Source organism: Antechinus flavipes, chromosome 4 (assembly GCF_016432865.1).
Source record: "Antechinus flavipes isolate AdamAnt ecotype Samford, QLD, Australia chromosome 4, AdamAnt_v2, whole genome shotgun sequence".
Classification (NCBI taxonomy): Eukaryota; Metazoa; Chordata; class Mammalia; order Dasyuromorphia; family Dasyuridae; genus Antechinus; species Antechinus flavipes.
In genome coordinates this window covers 198,225,113-198,239,631 of record NC_067401.1, presented here as the reverse complement: position 1 = coordinate 198,239,631, position 14,519 = coordinate 198,225,113, and the positions used below count along the sequence as shown (strand labels likewise).

General features: G+C 41.7%; 1 long non-coding RNA gene across 1 annotated transcript; it reads left to right on the top strand.

Annotated features, from left to right (window-relative positions):
• The first annotated feature begins 9 nt into the window (after positions 1–9).
• On the top strand, positions 10–12,348 carry LOC127561680 (uncharacterized). Its single transcript, XR_007953504.1, has 2 exons — positions 10–5,551; positions 5,650–12,348. It is a non-coding gene; the product is annotated as an uncharacterized LOC127561680 (long non-coding RNA).
• Positions 12,349–14,519: the final 2,171 nt, after the last annotated feature.

The following is a 14,519-nucleotide window of genomic DNA, read 5'->3' as shown; positions in this document are numbered from 1 at the left end:
GTGTGTGTGTGTGTGTGTGTGTGTGTGGACTACAATACTCAACTAGGAATTTTTAAAAACTTTTAAAACTGTTTTTTCCTAATCTTCATAAAAATGATCTCATTTGACTATTGTAGCCTGGTATGCCTTGGTCTTGTCTCCTACTTTGCAATTCCCCCTTCAGTGTTAACTATCCTTTGTAACTTGATCAGATTATTGTCTGCTTTTGATTTATCTTGAGCGTTTCCTGCCATGTTCACAGTCATAATCAGCTCCCTCTCTAGCCCCAAGTGACATCCACTGAGGGCTCCAAGTTTTTTCTGTTGCGGGGAGAAATAGGAGGGCACTGAAGAGGAGACATGCTAGTGCTTTCAGGGAAGTTGAGAAAACCTGCTGTTTCTTAAAGTATTGAACTTAGGGGACTTCGGCAAATTGCAAGACCCAGCTCCAAAAAAAAGGGTTTGCTTTAGTGTGGTATTTTTCTTTTTCTGCTTGGAATATAGAAAGAGTCAGTAAATCATCTAATTAAATATGTTTTTTCTCCTGATTTAATTTCATGTTGAGTGATAGATCAATATTGAAATAGTAGGATAGCATCAAACTACATGATTAAGTGGAAAGGTTTTCCTTCTCTTTGAACACAGAGCAGAGATATACCAAGGCCAGAAGAAGTAGCATGGAAGGGAGAGGAGGAGGAGGAGGAAGAAGAGGATCAAAAGTAATGAGAGGCTTGAAAAAAGACCAGAAGTTTGTCTGAGTCGCCATCCAGACACTAACTAGGTCATTTCTAGTAGGGATGGGATCCTCCTTGGTCTCCTGTCTGCTCCTAAGAATTTTGCTGTCTCCGTTCTGTCCATTTTCCCACACTCTGAATCACATAGCTCCTCACACAGATGGATAGAGTTTATGAATATGACTTATCTTAAGTTATTTTACCTGCTCTTCCCCATAGTAGATGGCAGTCTTCTAGGATTTGGATGCTACCTGGGTATCAAGTAACCTCCAGTTGCTCATTTACATGAAGAATCCCTGTCTGTTCAGCCTTTTCCTATGCTTTACCTAGCCTAGGCCTCATAAAGCTGAGCTTCTGGATGGGGAAACCAAATTAGCCAGTTTAGTCATTTTATAGCATGGAAATTAAGATTTTTCAGAAATTGCTGAAGCAAAAGTTTCATCTTGAATACGAAAGTCACCTTTATAGGAACAAATACCTGGTTTTGATTATCTTATTTGTCCCCCTCTCTCTGAGGAGACAGAAACTAAAACTATGAGAAAAAGAGGTTGGGATCATCTTTCTGGCCACATTCATCTCCCCTTATACTACCTGTTCTTCCATAGCCATTATTTAAGTGTCTGTGGAAGAAGTTTCCTGCTGCCTATGAAAAATGTCTTGGCCAAGTTAAACATCTGGAAATAAAGTTGAACAGGTGAGTTTCAGAACTCAAGGAGTCAATCACTGCAGCCACTTCACCTTGGGATCCTAATGACCAATCTTTCCCTATATGTCGACGTCTTCCAGCTTTCCCCTTCTTCACTGGTCTCTACAAAAGCCATCCAGAGGATGAAAACAGCTGCATGTCTCCTCCCTAGCTAGCTTCCCAGCTCTTTACATTAAATAGTAGGCACTTAACTAACCAATGCTCACTGCCCAGTTCACTCTTGAACTGTGAAAAAGAAAGGGTGCTCATCCAGCCAAAGAGACTCAGCTAAGTTGGACTCAACTAAGTTTTCCACCTTGCCCATCAGAACCAGTCTCGGCTCAGGTCTTCCACCTCAGAGGAGTTTGAAGGAAATAGCTTGGTTTGAAAACAGGACAAGGAAGTGATGCTTTATCACCATTCTCTCTTCAAGAATATAAGATACATAGGGAAATGCCTGTGATTGCCCCAGACACATAAGACTTCCTTCTAAAGAGAACCTGAAGAGCCCCATTTCAAGACACCCTCCATATTGGAGGGTAAAGTGGAACAGCACTTAGCTGAATCCCATCAAAGGGACCTGAAAAAAGGCCTGAAGAATGAAACAAGTGTTGATGCTTTTTGAGTGTGTCTACAAAGTGGTGAGATAGAAAGTTCCCACCCCAGACCGGCTTCTCTCACCACAGCTTTCAGCCTCAAGAATGAACCAATCAAGTGGAATAAAGAAGAATTGGGGATGGGAGGGGAGACTAGAATGTTTTGGGAGGCGATGCTGTGAACAGCTGAAGCATGAGCAGTGCCGGAGAAACAGAGAGAGAGGATAGAGCAGATGGGAGCCTAAAACAACAGCAGGTGAGAAGAAGGGTCCTGAGATGGGATGGATGCTGATGCTGACCATTAAAGGGGAATTGACACAGTCTGGCCTGGATGAGGAAAAGGTGTGCTGGGTCTGCTCTGCCCTGCCCTGCTTCCTTAGCAGAGTCCCCTCTACCCCTCCCCCCCAGCCTGTGCCAGCAATGAGGCCGCAAGGCTGGTAGCTTCTCATTTGTCATGATGACATTGCTTGTTGGCACAGGCTGAGCTTTGCTGGAGAAACTGCACAGTTGAAGTCTGAGCAGATGTGGGTTGTTCTGTCTTCCTTTCCCTCCCTCTTGTCATTCATTTTGACTTCTTATTTTTCTGAAGGCAAGGGGAAAAAATATTGCAAGGCTTTGAAGTTATAGTACACAATTCAGTCTGAGGGAGATTGAGGACAGGACAGATTCTGGGAGAAAGGACCTCTGCAGATGACTCTTATCACATACCAATGGGGCTTTGACTTAGCCCCAGCCTAAGACCAGAGGTCTGGGGTCCTTTTCAGGTGTTAGGGCTGGGAACAGTTTTATTTTAGGGACATTGATTTACACGTAAGTGGAAGGAAGCTTATTGCCTAGCACTTCAAACTTAAAATAGCAATAATAATCCGATCTTTTATCTTCCCTTTCTGCCAACCTCTTTTCCCCTTTTTTCTCCACACCATATGCACCTATTCATTTTCTTCATCTGAAATTTTGCTCAAATTATTATTACTTGGTATGTGAAATTCATCTATTTCTCTTAAAAGTGTCACTCCGTGCTCTCCCGGCTCCCCCATTAAATGAACTGTTACTTCCCAACAATTATATTGTGTCTTATTCCTTGAAAATTTGGGAAAGGGCGAATTATTTTTAGTAAATCATTCTACATCAAAAATTAAGTTTTTTTAATATATCTTGTTATCTTTAGTCATTTCCCAAACCCTCCGCAGACTGTCATCCATTGTGACAAAAATAATCAAAAATATCCAATACAAGGATGCCAATGACAAAGTATAATGTTCTGGCCCAGTAGTCCCCTCACCTCTCTCTGCTATGAGAAGAGAGGGAAGAATTGAGCTTCCTTTTAGTGATTTGTTTCCATTTGCATTATTTTAGTCATTATATAAATACATTAAACTATAGTTCTCTGAGTTCTATGTAAATTTCTATAAATATTACTATTTCCCCTGAATTCCTCATATTCATCATCTTTGTAAAATGCTAATCCATTCATTTTCCCAGATATTCTCCAAGTATTCATTTTCCCATTACTTTGCTACAACAAAAATATATGGATATCTTGGCATATATCCAAACTTTGTTCCCCTTTGACTTTTTAGGGGAAGGTAGGAGAGGAGAAACGTTTGGCTCAAAAGTGACAAATTCAACTTCAGAAGAGTTGAATCACTTCTAGGCTCCACTAGGAGTGGCCCACACATCAATGAGTGCATCTATCTTATCACAACCTCTTCAACATGAACAAAAATTAGTTTTTTGATGGAACAAAAGAAATGAAATCAAATGCATTTCCTTCTTCTCTGGTGACTTTCTTTTCTCTCCTTAAAAAAACCCAAAAATTCAATCTTCCCTCCCTCTGAAATAGTGTGTTCCATCTCAATAGTAAAAGAGTAAGTCCATCTGAGAGAGTGGGAGCAGCAGAGCAGGCAGGGAAAGCCAGCTACGCCACAGGGCAGGGACAGCCTGCTGTGCATGGGGCATGTTGCCTTCCCGGCCCCATTCATTTCTGTAGCTGCAGCAGCCGATTCTGGATGTTTATCCTGAGGGCAGCTCCAGCCGGAGCTCTCTGCTCATTAGTGGCCCTGGGAATTGATAAGGGAGTTCAGGGATCTTCACATCTCTCTATACACACGAACTGTCCTGCCAAACCATGTTGGCCTGGGCGCCTGCACATGGGTCTCTTCTGACTGGCAACGGAGAGAATGGGATCCTTCTGGGAGAATTCAGAAATATCTTTTCCCCAAATGTAGATCAGGTCGTGTGTACTGATAGTTCAGTCACCTGAGAAAGCTGTAACTGAAGACCAGGATTCTGCAGCTTGAACCACAAGGGACTCTAGAAGTCATCTAATCTCCTCTGCCCCCTTCATTTTACAGTTGGAGAAGCTGAGGCTCTGAGCAAGGCAGAACCACGGTGACCAGCAGAGCTGAATTGGGAACTTGTGTTCTCTGACCCTAAAGCCTAGTCTTTCCATTGAACTGTTACTAGCTTGTAGGAGCACTTGAGGCCCTCCATACCTGTGAATGGGGAGTAATCTTAGAAAACATAAACCCAAAGCCTCTCACTTCATTTTTGGGAGGCCTCTAATCTGTTACTTAACTGTGGTGCCTTGAGCAAGTCACTTGCCCTAGTGTGGGACTTCTTGTGCTCCTAAAAGCCTTGTAGCTCTTGACAAGGTTAACTTGGGGGGAAGGGGGGAAGGGAGAGACTTGTCCTCAAATAGCCATAGTTTTGCAGGTCTCTATCTCTGAAAGATTCTGAAGTTAGCCGATTCTTAAAGGACATTCTTTTAGAAAACACCCTTTACCTGGGATTTTCCATTATTTGGCAATTTTTTCATCAAATGTCCTGCCAGGAAAACTGTTCCTGCTGGCGCTCCCCAAGCACACAAACGCCCCCTCCACACTCCATATTTATGAACAAGGTTACTGTCTAAACCCTGCTCACTTCCATACCTGTGTCTTGTGCCCCTTCCATTCCTCTCCCCTATGGCCACCTCGAACCCTTTTGAGCCTTTGGCTGCCCTAGCCAGAGCACCCCTGGTATCTGCACTTCGAAAAAGGCTTCTTCCTCCTCCTCATGACAATTTTTTGAAAACGGAAACATTTCCCCAGAGGGCTCCACAGCCTAGACTCACAATCACCCACTTGTAATTTATGATAAATACCTCGTGGCATTTATCATTTGCATCAGTGAGTATTTATAGTGAAGGGGAGGGAAGGGCAAAGGGAGGAAGCAGCCTGCGAAGCTTCACACCTGTCCTGGGCGTCTCCTCATCAGAAGCAGCCTGAACTTCCACCGAGGCCTCTGACAGCGGAGCAAAGCCACCTTGGAAATCCGGTCATGAAACCGGAGACTGGCGGGGTTTCCTTGCGGAGGAAGAGAGCCGGAGAGAATAAAGGACCGAGGGAGTCTAAGCTGCAGAGCGAGGAGCGTTCCCGCAGCCGCCGCGCACGCACACGCCTTATCCGAGCCTCACAACACTTACGGGGGCACTTTGCACAGTGCCGCAGAAGCTGAATCTGTGCCGGACCCGGGAGCCCCTCCAACGGCCCCGAAGCCAAAGGGCCCCGGGACGATGTTACAGAGGAGAAGGGGGTTGGCCGGCGGCGAGGCCGGGTGTTTGGCGCGATCGCTCCGTTTGGTCCTTCTCTTTTCCTTAAAGGTCGGCCTCTGAGAGGGGAGAGAACCCAACACAAATGGCCCTGCTCCTGTCTGTAGGGAAGGCCTGGCCCGGAGGTTTGTGCTACCGGCAGGCAGCCGGCCAACCTGGTCCCAGACTCGGAAGGCCTGGGCGGCTTGCAGATGTCAGGCCCCTGAGGCAGCCGGCCGTGGCCCTCTCCAAGCGGAGTCCAGCTGGAGCAGGTTTTTAATGATTTGGTCCATCGTGAGTTTCAGAGAAATGGAATTATAACAGAGGAAAGCGGCAGGCGGGCACGCAGGGGTGGGCCAGGCGCTGGGCCAAGGTACCCGACTTGGAATCAAAAGCCCGGGTTAGAGTTCCAGCTCTTCTTTCACCGGCTCTGAAACCCTCCTAAGTCGGGCTTACTTTGGGCCTCGCTTTCATCATCCCTGAAATGAATAGCCATTTCATTTTGTAGATGACCACTAGCGTCCGTGCCCATTTCATGTCCCATGTTCAATAACAGGATCAAAAAATCAGGAGAAACCCCTCTCTCTCTTGCGGGGCCGCAGGGCCTTCTGAGTGGTCTTTCCCTTTCCCTGAGGACTCCCCTCAGAGGCATACCAAATGGACCCGGAGGCTCTTTGCTCTTCTTTTTGGCTTTTGTATCAAAAATCACATTCCCTAGGGAATCCTAGCTCGGGGAAGGACTTGTGCTTGTCTGGTGGCGGCAGCCGACTCGAGGCTTCCCGGGCTCTGCAGGGTCTAGAGTCTAGGATACGCCAGCTCCTCCCCCATCCTGTCTGCACCCGGTCTTGGGTCTTCCTCCTCCTTTTCCCTTGGTGCCTATTATCCTGGGCCCGGGAGCCTCGGCTGCGTCCCCTTCCCCCGTCCCTGCGGCCCGGCTGTTCCCGAGGGAGCGCGCCCCTGTGAGGTGCCACATCAGATGACCCAGATTCTGCAGTCGCCTAATAGCCTCCAGCTCTCTGACAGTTTCTCAATTGTAAATTCAAAAAAGCCCTAAAAAAAACAACAAAGTAAAACAAAACAGGCATATGTAGACTAGCTGCTAAGAAACCCAAGGCACAGGCTTCGTCTTTATCTCCAAGAAAAGAACAAATCTCCCCTTTTGTCAGTGCCCGGCTGTTTTCTTTCAGGGCCTTTTGGAACTGCCTTCTTCTCAAGTGCTTTTCTCTATTTCTCTTATAAATTTCCTTTGCCTGCCTCTTTTGGCAAATAAAATGTCAGATTTTGGAAAAAAAAAAAAAGTATTAGTCACTGAGACTGTAAGACCATTCTGGAGGGAAACAAAGCAAAGGAAGCCAAGGAGGCTACTCAGATGCCTGCTCATGAGTAACACTGGGGTGATTCCAAAGAGCAGAGCATTCAGAAGGAAGTTCCCTTCCAGAATTCCAGCATCCAGAGATCCATCCTAAAAGGGCATCTGACATCCAGAATCAGAAAGGGATCTGGGCTCCCAAAGCGGCAGATGCCTACCAGGACTTCTGGGACATTTTCACCCATCTCAAACTACCTGATGCTCCATCCCCACCCCAGCTTCAAGTCAGGAAGAAATTGAGTCTTTAAGTCCTCTTTCAGGATTTTTCTTTTAGAAATACTCTTTGCCTAAAGATTCCAAAGAATAAAGAAAATCAGCCTTCTTCCTTTACTTCTAAAGGCAGAAAATTCTAAGGAATATTGCATATGCTATGATGATTTGTTGGTTGTGTGAAAATCATCTCAACCCCTTTTTCTTTTCCTTTTTTATTCATTCTTAATAGTAGCGTTCCCAATAGCTAAGTGAAAAAAGGGGGCGAGAAAGAAAGGGACAGAGACAGAGAGATGCTTCAATTTTGAATTTCTTACTAGCAAAGTTTTTGTTCAATATTATCTGTTGGGGAAAAGAGAGAGGATGGATCTGCGGATTGTCTTCAAAAGTTTTCTCCTCCCTCCTCCACATCCCACCCCAAACTCTACTAGAGCAATGCAAGAGAATGAAGAGGTGTGTCAAAGATAATTTGTCCCTGGGCAATTTCAGAGGAAAACAAAAAAAACACAAATAAAATGGGTATAAACACGTAGATGCACGGTAGAAAAGAAAAAGGATTGTACATGAAATTGCAGATTTCTGTTATACACATCCTTTTTTTAAAAGTATATAATAGTTTAACCAATAGCTTTCAAAGTTGTCCCGTTTATCTTCGAGTCTTTCTGGATTTGCTTCTGTTCTCTGCATTTTTATAAAAATGCCTAAATTCCCCTCCCTGCTCTCCCCCCCCCCCCAGCTTCTACACACACACACACACACACACACTAGAAAAAAGAGAAGAAAATGCAGTCATTAATTCATTATTTTCAGAAATTGCCTAAGCAGGGGGAAAAAAAAAAAAAAACACTTTCAAATTTAACTTTAAAAATCCTGTCAGGCCTCTCTGTGAGAATAACGTGGGTGGGGTTTCAGAAAGAAAACGCCCATCTTTTCATCCTGGTATTCTCATTCCTGGGTTACTGCAACAAGCCCTGGATGCCTTCCCCCTCCCTGCCTCAGAAGCTCTTCTCCTCTGCATCATCCTTCATTCACTTGCCAAAGTGACCTTCCTAATGCACAGGTCTATGTCCCTCATCAATAAAGCACTTAGTGTGTACCAACCATTGTGCTAAGCAGGGGAGAGAGGGAAAGGCACAAGAATTCCTGCTTTCTGGAAGTAGGGGCAAGGGATAATTAAAACAAATGCTTGTTCTACCAGGATGATTTCTCAGGAAACCTCATAGCCCCAGGGATTGGGCAGAATTCAGGGATCCTTCCATTCACTGATGAACAGTTCCAATTACCTTGTGGATGCCATGGTATCTCAGGCATCTGCTCTAAGATCCCGCCCCTCCTGTGTCATTTAGCTGTAGGTCTTTAACCTGGATGCTGATGGCTTGGGACAGATCGTGCTGCGGTCCAGAATTTGCAGACCCTCATACATGTTCCATTTTATTGTGATTCTAGCATAAGTGCGGGACACAAGAATCTTAAGAGACCCAAGAGATCTTAGAAGTCCTCTTCCCCCTCCCATTTTCTTTAGTCATAATTTCTTGCCAAATAGCAATTCTATTCTATTACATTCTTGTGCAACAATGTATTCAACCATTTGTCCAGTCAATGAGCACCCCCCCTTCTAATTCACCACAAAAAGTGCTGCTGTAAATATTATTTGCATAACCTCTTGTTCTATTCACCCCCTGGGATGGATGCCCAGTAACATCGTCACTAGGTCAAAGTTTATTCTCCTTCCCTCCTCCTCCCCCCCAGCAGACGGCCACCTCTGCTCAAACGCTTCCTGCAACTGGGATCTCAACCCAACCCAGCCATTCTGCTGCTGGACAGCTCTAGCGATCAGAAAATTGTTTTTTATATTGAACCACAAACAACCTCCCTAAGTCCTGCTTTTCAGTCTCAGTTCTGCCATCATCTAGAGACTCAAAAATCTACCACCAGCCAGGTTCAAAGGGGAACTGAGTCATCAAGTCCTCCCTTAGGTAGCCTTTTCTCTGAGAGGCTCAATATCCCCAATTCTTTGCATTCTTATTTATATTTGGAGCTATGTTTTGTGTCTCCTCTCATGATTCTTCAGTGCTCATTTCCATGGTTTGTCATTCTGTCTATTAAAGTGTAGCCCCAGAGAACGGGAATGGAATGCCTCCACTCATTTTAGACTCCACTAATATACTGGTTAGTTTCGCAAACTGCTTCTCCTCCCTCGTTTCCTTTTTTATTCTTTGTTGCAATAGATGACCTCTCTGGAGAAAGGAAGGGACACTGCCCAGTGCTGAGCCCAGGGCTATTGACTGGAGTCAACCAGCATGCAACACAGCCAGGCATTTCCCAGATTCTCTTTTTTAGCCACCACATCATAATTTTGGCATTTTTTGTTGGCAGGCAACAGATCCAAATCTTTTTCACAGACACCTTTCCCAAGTCAGATGCCCTCCACATTGTCTTTGTGTAGCTGATTTATATAAGGCTTTTGCTTCTCCCTGACAAATTTTATCCACTGTCTCTTTTAACAAAATGGAGGATCCTGGAGGATCAAGATGGCAAGGTTTTTTTGGTTTTGTTCTGTTTTTTGTCTTTGAATTTCTATCACTTCCCCTAGGGCCTGGTACATTGTAGACACAATAAATGATTTTGATTTTGATCTAGCATTCTACCCTAACTATTATCATAATGACTATTTCTCCCAACTTTGTATCATCTGCAGATCTGGTTAGTCTGCCTTCTAGTGTCTAGTAGGTCATTTAGCAAAAATGTTTTTATTGTGTTACCACAGAGCCCTTAGACCATTTCATTAGAAACTTGCTTCAATAGTAACTGATAACTAAGTCATACAAATCCTTTGCAAATTTATAGTAATGACATACAGAAGTATGCCCTTCCAGAATACTATATAGCAAATCCTCCTTTCTGGATGAAAAAGCCAAAAAAACTGTCATGAAAAGTATGGTATTTCAATTTCATTATATCAGATGTGTATACTAGTAGTATAAAACCAAATAGAAATGGGAGAAACTAGACCTTCTGGATGAATAGAGGCTTAGAAAACCACGTAGAAACAGTCTATTGTATTTTTATTTTGTTAAATCATTTTAATAACATTTTCATAGTAATTTGGACTTCAGTTAAAAGTGTTGACACCTCTGGTTGATATATCTCTGGTTTTACACTAGTTACCTTATCATCAGAGAAGGAAATAAAGTTCACTTGGTATAATTTGTTTGTAAATTCACATTTGCTCTTAGTGATCACTAAATCCTTATCTAAATGTTATTGTTCAGTCGTGTCTGATCCTTTGTGACACTCACTGGATGTTTTCTTGAAGTGTTTTGTCATTTCCTTCTCCAGCTCATTTTACAGATGAAAAAACTGCGACAAACAGGGTTAAGTAATTTGCCCAGGATCAGAGTTAATAAGTGTCTGAGGTTACATTTGAACTCAGGTCCTCCTGACTCCAGGCCTGGTGCTCTATCCATAGCATCTTATAACTGCTCCTTACCCAAATCCTCATCTCATGGGAGTCTAAATGTTTTGTTTCTTAATGATGCCTTCTAGAATGTGACCAGGGATCAACTAAAACTTAAGAGTCTCTTGAATATGTTCTTTCTAAAAATCAGTATGACATCTGCTTGTCTCTGGTCCTCTGCCACTTCCCCATGACTTTTTAGAGATCATATGCAGTAATGCTGTAGTCACATTGAAAAAACAAATCTTTCAATAGGCAGGGATGCAATTCGTTGAGACCTGGAAACTGACATTTTCCTCACTGAACTTGAGCTTTGTCTCCTCAACCTGACTTATTCTTCTTTTTGTAATTGAAACCCCATTCCCCTTGCTGGAGAAGGTGGAGAGAAAGTAGAAATGAAGCAGCCCCATTGTCTCCCTGTTATCTCTCTACCTAAAGGCCCAAAGCAGCGGTCTATCTCTTCTTTTTCTTGTTCCAAACACAACTTTAAGCCACAACAACCCCACCCACATGCACACACAAAATAACAGAAAAAGCACTTTGTAGTCTAAGTTTTTGTTTTTTCACCTGCTTCAACTCATCTGGAGCTTTAGCCTCCTTGCCAATGGCCTTACAATCATGGCAAAATGCAGGGGGCAGATTGTGACACTGTTTTTGAACATATGGCCAATTTGCGAATTTTTTTTTGCCTGAATATGAATATTTATATTAAATGATTTGTATTAAAGGGGAAGGAGTTGGGAGAGTAAGAAGATAGATTTTTGTTCACTTAAAAAATTTCATGCTAAACTCAAGGGGTGCCCATTCCCATTGGAGAATGACTAAACAAATCATGATATATAGATGGAATGGAATATTATTAAGTCATAAGAATTGATGATATGCATGATTTCAGAGAAACCAGGCAAGACCTGTATGAACTGATGCAGTGAAATTAACAGAACTGGGAGAACAACTTATACAATAACAGCATTATAAAGGGTATTCCAAAAGTCTTGGTGCATTTTATTCACCTATTAAATCTGTACATGATAACAACTTTGAAATGCCTGAGAACTTCTTTGATCAATGCAATGACCAACTACAATTCCAAGAGACTGATGAAGAATGTATTTACCCACAGAGAGAGACAATGAATTCAAGATACTGAATAAAAACATGCATTTTCCCATTTTCTATCATGCCTAGTATCAGGATCAAACAATGCTTTGCGTGATTATAAATATTTGTTACAAAGGCTTTGATTTTCCTTTTTTTTAAATGGTTACAGGGGCGGGAAGAAAGAGTGACACAGATGAAGTAACAAAATAAGAGAAGAAAGCAAAGGGAGTTGTAACTTTTTTAAAATTTCTTTTCCTAATTTCTCTCGAGAAGAAAGCAAAGGGAGTTGTAACTTTTTTAAAATTTCTTTTCCTAACTTCTCTCTTGACCCCCAATGCAAAAGGGCCTGGCCATAGTAGGAGCTTAAAAAATGTCTGTTGACTTGACTGAAGAATCCCCCTTTTTTTTTTTTTTTTTTTTTTAATAATGGAGAAAAAAAGGCAGAAGGAAAACCAGACAAGCAGGACTGCTTTGAAAGCAACAGATTGACCTTATTATATACTTAAAAGAAGAAGTAAATGGTACAGAATTCAGATCCAGTTTCTTGTGTAATCTTTTTTTTCTGTTTTACTATGCATGTGGGAATGCCCATTTTATTGGGAGTCTGTCAAGTTCAGAATAAAAATAAAAACTAATTTGAAAAGAGATTTCCTTGTTCCTATCTTCTGAGTTGTCCCTTTTAAAGCTGAGCTCACTCTCTAGAGTTCCCTTTGTGTGGTGCATTGGCTATTTTGAGATCAACCAGTCCACTTCCTACATTTAACAGATGAAGAAAGGAAGATGTCATAACGCCATTATGACGTTACTTTTCTAGGATTATACATACATGTGGCAAAGCTGGGATTTACACCCAAATCCTGTTACTTCAAAATCTGATACAGTTTCTTGAGCTGCCTTTCCCATTGTTCTTTCACTGGAATTCTTCACAACCACAGAACCAGAATTTTCTTATTAGAATCTCCCATTCCATGAAAGCTGGGACTGGGGAGGTAGGCTGGGAACAGAGCAACAAGCATTTATTTAGCATCTATTGTGTGCTGGGCAGGTTAAAAGACTTGATTAAGAGACACGGCTACTAAACTGTGTCCAAGGTCAGATTTGCAGAATTGCAGTAATTCCAAAGAAGTGTGAGATAGCCACATTTAGAGATGTGTGTACTCCAAATGTTCACACGGACTATTTGTGCCCAATGTGTGAACGTCTTGGTCTGATTAGCAGCAGTGCAATCTGTGTCTTGGTTCCAACATAGAATTGTCATTTTGGTCCCCTTCCAAAATGAAGGATAAAAATCACCAGTGCCCTATTGTGTATTTGATCCCATAAATTTTCAGAGATAATTATGGAATTTAACAAAGGATGGTAAATATTATCTAGGCTGAGATAATAATCATTAAAAAAAACCAAACCCTATAGTGTCGAAGGGAGGGCAGCCAGATGCATGGAGCACTGGGAATCAGGAATACTCATCTTCCTGAATACCTCCAAAAATATAGCTTGCCCAAACTAACAGAGGATGAAGTAAATATCCTAAACAGTCCCATCTCAGAAAAAGAAATAGAACAAACTATCAACCAACTCCCTAAGAAAAAATCCCCAGGACCAGACAGATTTACATGTGAATTCTACCAAACATTTAAAGAACAATTAACTCCAATGCTAAATAAACTATTTGAAAAAATAGGGATTGAAGGAGTCCTACCAAACTCCTTTTGTGACACAGACATGGTACTGATACCTAAACCAGGTAGGTTGAAAACAGAGAAAGAAAATTATAGACCAATCTCCCTAATGAATATTGATGCTAAAATCTTAAATAAAATATTAGCAAAAAGATTACAGAAAATCATCCCCAGGATAACACACTATGACCAAGTAGGATTTATACCAGGAATGCAGGGCTGGTTCAATATTAGGAAAACTATTAGCATAATTGACTATATCAATACCAAACAAAAACCATATGATCATCTCAATAGATGCAGAAAAAGCATTTGATAAAATTCAACATCCATTCCTAATAAAAACACTTGAGAGCATAGGAATAAATGGACTTTTCCTTAAAATAGTCAGGAGCATATATTTAAAACCATCAGTAAGCATCATATGCAATGGGGAAAAACTGGAACCTTTCCGAGTAAGATCTGGAGTGAAGCAAGGTTGCCCACTATCACCATTATTATTCAATATCATATTAGAAACACCAGCCTCTGCAATAAGAGTCGAGAAAGATATTAAAGGAATTAGAGTAGGCAATGAGGAAACCAAACTATCACTCTTTGCAGATGATATGATGGTATACCTAGAGAACCCCAGAGATTCTACTAAAAAGCTATTAGAAATAATTCACAATTTTAGCAAAGTAGCTGGATACAAAATAAATCCCCATAAATCCTCAGCATTTTTATACATCACCAACAAAATCCAACAGCAAGAGATACAAAGAGAAATTTCATTCAGAATAACTGTTGATAGCATAAAATATTTGGGAATCTATCTACCAAAGGAAAGTCAGGAATCATATGAACAAAATTTACAAAAAAGTTTCCACACAAATAAAGTCAGATTTAAATAATTGGAAAAATATTAAGTGCTCTTGGATAGGCCGAGCAAATATAATAAAGATGACAATACTCCCTAAATAATCTTATTTATTTAGTGCTATACCAATCAGACTTCCAAGAAAATATTTTAATGATCTAGAAAAATAACAACAAAATTCATATGGAACAATAAAAAGTTGAGAATCTCAAGGGAATTAATGAAAAAAAAAATCAAATGAAGGTGGCCTAGCTGTACCTGATCTAAAATTATATTATAA